Below are 10,386 nucleotides of genomic sequence, written 5' to 3' on the forward strand. Positions count from 1 at the left end.
TGCAGAAACTGACTCGTCTCAAACTAGGATGGGACGAGCCGTTACCAGAAGTGCAGAAACAAGAATGGGAAAATTGGACAGAGGAGTTACCTCAAATGAAGGAATATGAGGTAAATAGATGTGTAAAGCCACACGACTTCGGAACAGTGACAGAATACAAGCTGCACCACTTCGCAGATGCCTCAGAATTGGCTTACGGGGCGGTGTCATACCTTGTCATGAAAAAATTACATAGCAGCATTGTAATGGCAAAGTCACATCTTGCACCAGTAAAAATGATGACAATCCCTCGACTCGAGCTGTGTGCTGCAACGTTAGCAGCTAAACTAGATGTCATGCTTAGGCGTGAGTTGGATCTACCCATAAGTGATTCAATATTCTGGACAGACAGCATGATTGTGCTTCAGTACATAAGAAATGAAGATGGAAGATTTCATACCTTTGTGGCTAACAGGGTAGCCAAAATCCACAATGTAACCGAACCAGCTCAGTGGCACCATGTAGACACAAGTTGAAACCCAGCCGATGAACTATCAAGAGGAATGACAGCCAGTGAGATAAAGAAAAGTTCGAGACGGCTGAAGAAGATGGCTGAAGAAGATTGGCCTAAAGAACCAAAAGTAATGGAGCCCCTGAAACAAAGTGATCCAGAGCTGAAGAAACCGAAGGAGATTGCACAGACATATGCTGTAGAGTTGGAAGAAAATAGTGCCACAGCCAAGCTGATCAAGCATTATTCATCATGGCATAAGCTAAAGAAAGCCGTATCATGGGTTTTGCGTGTGAGGAGCTATCTTTGGAACAAAGACAAGTATAAGGAAAACAACATGAAGAAACCACTAACAGTAGACGAACTCGACAAAGCAGAACAAGCAGTAATAAGATATGTGCAAGGGCAATCCTACCCAGATGAGTACAAAGCACTGCAAGTCACAGTCAACACAGTAAAGAAATCAAGCCCTCTCCATCGACTAGACCCCAAAATCAATGAAAATGGACTAATGTGTGTTGGGGGGTCGACTGAGGAATTCTACAATGCAGGCCCAACCGAAGCATCCTGTAATCCTACCACAAAATCATCACATTGTGGTACTGCGGGTGAGACATTTCCATGCCATGTCAGGTCACTCAGGAAGAGAACATGTTATGTCATTGATGAGAGAGCGATACTGGGTGATTGGAGGAAGAACAGCAGTGCGCCAGGTGTTGCGAGATTGTTTCATTTGCAAGCGTCTGTCTGCTTCTCCTAACATACAGAAAATGGCTGATCTACCAAAGGACAGGGTGACCCCTGAAAAGCCGCCGTTCAGTCACGTGGGAGTGGATTGTTTCGGCCCATTTTTGGTCAAGCAAGGCCGAAGTCAAGTCAAAAGATACGGGTGTATCTTCACCTGCTTAGTGTTGAGAGCAGTTCACATTGAAGTGATCCATTCGCTGGAGACCGACTCCTTCATTAACGCTCTGCAGTGACAACGGCACAAATTTTGTTGGTGCTGAGCGCGAGCTGAGGGAAGGAATCAATCGTTGGAACAAACAGAAGATTGAGGAATATCTACTGCAGAAAGGGATTAGATGGAAATTCAATCCACCGGCAGCATCACACATGGGAGGATCATGGGAGAGACAGATAAGAACAAGAAGAAAGATTTTGAACACATTTTTGAAACAACAAGTGCTCTATGATGAAAGTCTTTCAACTATGATGTGTATGGTTGAATCTGTGATCAACGGTCGTCCACTTACTGTAGTTTCAGATGATGTGAGGGATCCAGAACCCTCGACTCAAAATCATCTTCTTCTGTTGCGTCCGAGCAATGCTTTCCCCGCAGACGTGTTTGACAAGTGTGATCTATATAGTCGTAAACGATGGAGACAAGTCCAATATTTGGCTGACCTATTTTGGCGCAGATGGATCAGGGAATATCTACCCACCCTGCAGCAACGTCGAAAGTGGAATGAGCCAACAAGGAACATCAGAGCAGGAGATATCGTGTTGATTGTTGAAGACCTCCCCAGGAACCAGTGGACCATGGGAAGAGTCGTGGAAACCTATCCGGGTGATGACAACTTAGTCAGTACTGCTAAGGTGAAGACTAAATCATCAACACTTGTTAGACCAATTCACAAGTTGTGTCTGCTGGAGTCAGTGGAAGGTCTAGAGAGCACCAAATAGCAGTTGGATGTGAACCACAACAGGAGTGACTCAAGTCTATGGACTGCAATCTGAGGAGTGCTCATTATTTGAGCTTATTTGATATTTGGTACAATATCGTGCATTGAGGCATGATTTGAGGTGTGAGCCAAGCGCCTTCTCCTTGTGCTAGTTTAATGGAGCAGTTTAGCCAGACCTCTTGTTACCATGGCAACTACTTTGGACCGTTGCGGAATGTGAACATTTATCGTTGGACATTCTCTGCAAACATTGCATTTGTGATATGAGTTCACAGATGAACACATCTTCATGAACAGTTTATGGATTGTGAGAACACTAGCTTTGCCAAAGGTTTTGAAGCTTATTAGAGTTCAAGTTTTTTGAAGTTTGCATTATCAGTTCTTGTTACCTGTTGTTATGCGTTTTTTGCTGGTACTGCATTTTTCTGCGTTTTGGCCAAATTGGGATTTGATTGTAAAATTGAGTGTTAGGTAAATGCTCATAAGGACTATGCCCATTTAAGGGGCCGGGATGTTGCGGGCTAGGCAACGTAATTTATTCATGTGTGACGTCAGAAGCGTAGATTTTTCTTGGTCAAATGAGGGCGCTGTTTTGCATCTTTCGCCAGGATCGATCATAACATTCGTCACTAGTTAGTCATACTTTCGCCAATGTTTTGTTGATTTTGGATGCGCCCAATGAGTACAAAATTAGTTCAATCAAGTTTAAGATTATAAGTTTAAGTATACTCTGCATCATAATAAGCGGGTAATCAGTGTAAAATTTTGATTGTAAAAGTGGTTGATTTTCTAAGCATGTCGTCAGTTAGATTCACGTGGGTTGCATGTACATGTATTGTGTACGTTGGGGTATTGTGGCATACAGAACACGGTAGTGTGTGTGGATAAAGGTTAAAGGTCAAAGTTGGGATAAAGTTTTGAGATTAAGTTAAGTCACTTGAGTTGAGGCAAAGGGGAATCACGCACATTGGCACACATTTTGTGGTAAATAGAGATTTAATCAATTGTACAAAATTAGTTCAATCAAGTTTAAGATTATAAGTTTAAGTATTCTCTGCATCAGGGATTGTTGATAATAAGCGGGTAATCAGTGTAAAATTTTGATTGTAAAAGTGGTTGATTTTCTAAGCATGTCGTCAGTTAGATTCACGTGGGTTGCATGTACATGTATTGTGTACGTTGGGGTATTGTGGCATACAGAACACGGTAGTGTGTGTGGATAAAGGTTAAAGGTCAAAGTTGGGATAAAGTTTTGAGATTAAGTTAAGTCACTTGAGTTGAGGCAAAGGGGAATCACGCACATTGGCACACATTTTGTGGTAAATAGAGATTTAATCAATTGTTGTAAATACATAAAATTGGGATTAATTCGTTATTGTAATTGCTGTAAATCAAATGTTTATATTGTATTGGGTTCATTTGATTAATTGCAGATCGAACCATCATCACACGTTGCTACAAGCAAATGGTATCGTAATAAAGGGTTGGACATCAGTAAATTTTGTCATTGGAGAAAATATTTGAGTACACAAGTCACACCGGGCATTAAACATGTGATGATGTTTCTCTGATTGATAATATTATTACAAATAGAATTGATTTAGGCCAGCTTTGTTTATTGTCAAAGCTGACTTGTCTGATCATTTTATTTCTTTTTATGCTTTTGAAAATAGTCCTAATGTGCGTTATCCTACTAGCGACCAAAATTAGTCAGTATAAGAATATTTAATGAAGTCAATCGTATTGCATTCCGTAAAATACTTTCTACTTCTGATTGGCATTCAGTTTATACCACCCATCATCTTTTTGACAAGCTGTCTGTTCAATAATATTTGGCAACCAGCCTTTGATTTAGCCTTTCCTCTTGTTTTGGTAAAAAAGTTGTATGAAAATAAGATATCCCGGGATGACAACAGGTTGGCTTTTTGCCATAACAAACAGCAGTATTATGTCAGCAGGGAAAACAATAATAAAAGTCTTGTTTTCTACACAAAATATAAAAATTTATTCAATAAAATAAAACGCATTGCCGATTTTGTTTACCCCAATAAGTTAGATGAGCTTAGGGGTAACGCTAAGGAGACCTGGCGTCTTGACTATAAGAAGCCTCCTGGTAAAACTAGTAGTTTTATTTAAAGGCAGTGGACATTATTGGTAATTGTCAAAGTCTAGCCTTCACAGTTGGTGTATCTCAACATATGCATAAAATAAGAAACCTGTGAAAATTTGAGCTCAATCGGTCATCAAAGTTGCGTGATAATAATGAAAGAAGAAAACACCCTTGTCATACGAAGTTGTGTGCGTTTAGATGGTTGATTTCGAGACCTCAAGTTCTAACCTTGAGGTCTCGAAATCAAATGCGTGGAAAATTACTTCTTTCTCCAAAACTATAGCACTTCAGAAGGAGCCGTTTCTCACAATGTTTTATACCACCAACCTCTCCCCATTACTTGTCAACAAGAAAGGTTTTATGCGAATATTTATTTTGAGTAATTACCAATAGTGTCCACTGCCTTTAAAATAATGAGTTGCTTTCTAACAAGAAGGATATTGCAGAGGCTTTCAATCAACACTTTTGTTTTATAGGTGACGCAACCACTGATTCAGTTCCACGATCTAATAATGATTTTTACTATTACGTTAACTTATAGCTATACCTCGCCATCCAGTTTGTTTTATCTTACACTACTAACTCGGAGGAAATTTTTACAATTGTCAAAAGAAATATCAGAATAAGAGAGGTATAGTTCTGGTCCAGATGAAATTAGAAATATGGTATTATATTATAAGGAAGTTATTGACTGCGTTTGTGACCCCCGGCCTTATCTGATATTTTCAATGCTTCCTTTAGACAGGGTATTTTTCCTGATGTGTATAAATTGGCCAAAGTGGTACCTGTTTTTTTTAAAAAGAGACAGGGTCTATGTAACTGCCGTTCGATATCACTTTTGAATATCCTTTCTAAGTTATTCGCAATGTCTAACTTTCTTGATTCTCCACAAATTCTTTCTCCGAGTCAGTATGGTTTTCGTTCTGGTAGGTCGACGGGACACTTTGTTAGATTTTTATAATAATCTTTCAGACTCTGTTAATAAAGATCCATCTGAAATTTCTTAAGGTGTATTCTTAGACATAACGAAAGCTTTTGAAACTGTTAATCATCCTCTTTTGCCGAGTAAATTAAAGTACTATGCAGAGATACCAACATACACGATTTGGGCGTAGCAAATACGATTTCGAGCCGTGACTACGACGCTACGATAATACTCAATAAAACACGCTAAACAAGCCGCCCAATATAATTTTATTACATCGTACAATACATGCAAACAACTAATGAACTATTAAGTGGAAATAAAAATTAAGAAAAATATCAAAACAATTGTAACAGAAAAGAAATAAACACTTTTAATTTTAGAACGCAGTGTTGAATAATAGCGGCGAATTCACTCGAACAATGTACTCGACATAATGATTGTTGCGTGCCCTCCCCCGCTGGCTGGCCGGCTGAGTGTGCATTTTTTACGCTAGTGCATTTCTGCAAGATCGTACCCATTGATCTCTATTACACGATGGGGAATAGTGCACACGTGCGTGGGGAATGAGGTTGTGTGTGAGCTAACGTGTCACAGTAACCTCATTCCTCATGTATCCACTATTATTGTGCCCACGCTGGCTGTACATGTACTTCATCGAAGCTTGGCAAAAAAAGTACGAAATAATGGCGACAAAAAAAGGAGACCATCTGAACAAAAATACCTTCAACTGAGTGGCCTGTGAGGTCTAAGCTAGACAGTTTCCATGTTTTCCTACCAGTAATTGTAGCGTCGATGTCCAGACAATGCCCAAAATACGGACACGTATTTTTTGCCCAAAATCCGGACACGTTTTTTTTTTTTTTTTTTTCTCTCTCTCCCAATAGCTTGTTGTGGCGTTTCTGATCATTAAAACAAAAACATTTAAGGAAGACCACCCTTTTTTATGTTACATTTAAGTAAGGCCACCTTTTTTAATGACACATTTATTTTTGAAACATAGTCAGAAGATGAGGGAAATCAGGGTTTTTTCAATTTTTTTTTCACTGGCCACTACATGATGCATACAGGTAATTGTTATTTCACAACAATGCCTGAAAATGAGCTAATTAGCATTGTAGAGAGTAATAGAAAGATCGGTATAGGGAGCCCAAGCTGCGCTCGCCCTAAACATTTGGGAGATGCTACTCTTTTTTTAAAATCAATGTTGGCATCTCTGTACTATGGTATTCATTGAATTGCGCATGCTCGGTTTGCTAGTCATTTAAAAGACCATACAAAGTATGTAGTTTTTGGTGGAGTTAAATCTAGTTGTCAAGAAATCTATTGTGGTGTTCCACACAGGGGTCATATTTCAGGCCCTTGTTATTTTTTATGTACAGTATATAAATGATGTGCCCATGTGTTGTACCAGCATGCTTTAACCATGAAGGTAAACCAATCTTTTATGCTGATGACACTACTTTGATTGCTTCTGATGGGTTTAATACCTTAGCTGAAGTTGTTAATTCTGAACTGTATAGCAAATATTGTTCTTAGAAAAGTTCCTTCCACTGTGTTTCTTGGACTTGAAACTGATAAAAATATGCTATGGAAGGAGCAAGGTGTGTAAACAAAATTCTAAAGCTAACAATTAATTATCAATAGGACGAAACATTATTTGAGGCTGAGAGATAGTTAAGCAATTTATAATACTTTGGTTAACTCTCATTTAAATTATGGAATTTTTGCGTGGGGTGGCATGATTAAAATTTACCCCTCATAAATATAGAAGGCTTATCACACAAAAAGAGTGCATTCGCAATGCTGGTCATGTCAAGTATAATGCTCACACTACACCTCTGTGTTATAAGCATAATATTCTGAAACTGGAAGATTTTTACAATGTTCAAGTACCAACTAATTATTTTGATTATCTGCACAAGTTACTTCCAGAAAATTTAAGCAATCCCGACATTTTTTATATGAATCAAGATTATCATTCTTGCTCCACTAGACAAGACAGTCTTCCTCATGCTTTTTACATTAGTAGTTGAGCAGAGATTTCTTCATCCAAATCGCTTTTCTCTTCCAATCATTTATAAATTATCTCCTATTGAACTTAGAGAAGGTTTTTTAATGTTCCTAGGAAGCGCTTGGTAAAGAACTGTGAAAGACTTGTATTTAATTAAGTATACCCAAAAGATTGTTTACAAATTTGACATGCCACACATAAAACAAGTGTGTACAATTTCATAAAGGAACATGTTGCCTTGATTGGCCGAGTTGAAGCGTTTGCAACCGTTTGTTATAAAATGCAAATGGTTGGAAAGATGTTTATTTTTTTTAGTTTATTTTTTATGCAAGTCGCACAAAACAAGGCTTAAAGCCACCCTTGGTTAAGGGCTACAAGGAAGAAAACATAGACATGCAGAAACTCAGTGGAGCTAAAGGTAGGAATTGACATTTCTCTTAAAAGATGGCAGATCATAGGATGAGGGGAAACGTGCACCAGGCAAGGAGTTCCAAAGAGATGCAGATACGAGGGAAAAAGCTACTGGAGTAGCTCTTTAATTGTTCTACATCTCGGCACAGCCACAGTATATAAGGATGAGAACAAGCAGAAAGCCTGGTCTCGCGCTCAAAAACCCTGATGACAGGAGGAACAAAGTTGGATAGACTGGTGGAACATTTACCATGGAAATATCTGTAAAACAGGCAAAGGCTGGCTACAGACCTTCGGTGAGAAAGGGGTTGCAGTGTAGTTCCTAACTCTTTTCCAAACAGGTTTATAATACGCTTCTGCACTCGATCCAGTAAAGATAGAAGGCAGGCAGAAGCTCCAGCCCAAAAATGGCAACAGTACTCCATGAGGGGACGTATAGTTGTCTTATATACAGGTAGAGAGTAGGCTCAGGAGGTAAGAACTTCCGAACTCGATACAGACAACCTACTCCCATGGAAGCACTCTTGGTGTCAAGTCCAAGCAGGCACAAGTGCGAAACCTCAGGTAGAGGAACCCATACGAATGGAGGGAAATGTACCATCTTTTGAGCGAGAAAGGGACAGTAGTTTAGTTTTCTTTGAATTGAAGGTTACCAGCCAGTTGTTTCCCCACTTCAGTGCATTCTCTAAATCATTATTGAGTGAGGCACTCACCCCACCACGAGAAGTGCTAGAAGAGTTTGAGGAAACACAGTAGAGGGTTGAATAATCAGCATACATGGCTAGCTGAGACAAAATTATATCAGGTAAATCGTTTATGTACACAAGAAAGAGAGAAGGACCCAGGACCGGGCCCAGAAAGAAAGAAGGACCAAACACGCGCCCTGGGGAACACCTGTATTGATAGAGCGAGTAGGAGAAGATTGACCCTGAAGCACAACCTGACACACCATAATAATACTAATAATAATAAGACTTGTAATGGGCACATATCCACCCTGCTGGGTGTTCATGGAGATGGTGGAGCAGGCCATTGTGCCAAACTTTGTCGAAGGCATTTGAGATACACAGTAGTACAGTTAACCATGATCATACTTAAAAAGCAGGACAGTTCTTTTCGGAACTGAGAAGTCTCCTGAACCCCCGAACATCTGCTCCGCAGTAGTAGAATATAGCAAGACAGTTGTCTAATGAACAAACTCTACCTGGCAAGTAGATACACACATTGTGTTACTGCAAACCAAATGTACAATCTTGACATAACAATAGGCATTTCATCTGGAAAGCCGAAACCCCTAAAACAAAATTGACAAGAAAGTAAATCAGTGTACACTTGGTTTTAATATATGAATTACATTAAAAGAACAAAAATTAAAGTTTAGGCTTCATTCAAATCTTAAATGGTTAAACACAAAGCAAAAAAACAAACCCCGATACATTTCACTTTGAAGATGCTAGATCCGACTCTTGGCTGATTGAACCCGAAAATTCTGATTTAAATTCCAAGTAGCTATTTTGCAAGAACATTAAAACCTTTCAAATGCATTACTTGAAGACCATCCACCAATGGTAAGTGGTAATTTATTTAAAATAAACACAAATGAATTATTGATGACGGATCCTGATGGTGTTATCTCACAGCAATCAGCCCTACAATTTTGCAAATTCCATGATTTTGTTCATTGCTCGTGTGACAAGTGCATATGTTAGTGTCTTTTTCCTTTTTAATAAGTATGATCTGTCAATATGTATTTAACACAAATTTATTTGTAAAAAGATAAATATTCTAAATAATCATTTGGCGAACAATAACTTGGCCATGCAACTTTAAACAATAATATTTTTATTTTATTTGACACTATTGGTAACTACTCAAAACAATTGTTAGCATAAAACGGGCAATGGAGAGCTGTTGATAGTAAACTATTGTGAGTCGCGGCTCCCTCTGAAGTGCATGGTTTTTGAGACAGGGATTTTTTTTCCTCAAATTATAACACACTTCAGACCTGAAGCCTCTTTAGGCATGACTGTGAAAGCACACCAATTCGAGCAACAAGGGTGTTTTTACTATGATTATTTTCTTGCTGCTTCAATGACCAAATTGAGTTCAAATTTTCACAGGTTTGTTGTTTTATGCATATGTTGGGATACACCAGATGAGAAGACTGGTCTTTGACAATTGCCAAACGTGTTCAAACGCCATTAAGACTTCTTGTCAAAATTACATAATGCATACTTTTATACATCTAAGAAACGATAAAAGAAAAGAACCAAAATGGCAGGGGAAAATTAAAAACGGGGATCTTTACGGAGAACATTAAAAAGGTACTTCAATGATTTTTTTTAAAGACACTGGACACTACTGGTAATTGTTAAAGACTAACCTTCACAGTTGGTGTATCTCAACATATGCTTGGAATAACAAACCTGTGAAAATATTAGCTCAATCGGTCGTTGAAGTTGCGAGATACTATGAAAGGAAAAAACACCAATGTCGCACCATGGTCACACGAAGTTGTGTGCTTTCAGATGCTTGATTTTGAGACCTCAAATTCTAAATCTGAGGTCTCGAAATCAAATTGTGGAAAATTACTTCTTTCTTGAAAACTACGTCACTTCAGAGGGAGCTGTTTCTCACAATGTTTTATACTATCAACCTCTCCATTACCCGTAATCAAGAAAGGTTTTAAGATAATAATTATTTTGAGTAATAACCAGTAAGTGTCCCCTGCCCTAAGAGAGAATGCTATTTTAA

Source organism: Asterias rubens, chromosome 5 (assembly GCF_902459465.1).
Source record: "Asterias rubens chromosome 5, eAstRub1.3, whole genome shotgun sequence".
NCBI classification, from domain to species: Eukaryota; Metazoa; Echinodermata; class Asteroidea; order Forcipulatida; family Asteriidae; genus Asterias; species Asterias rubens.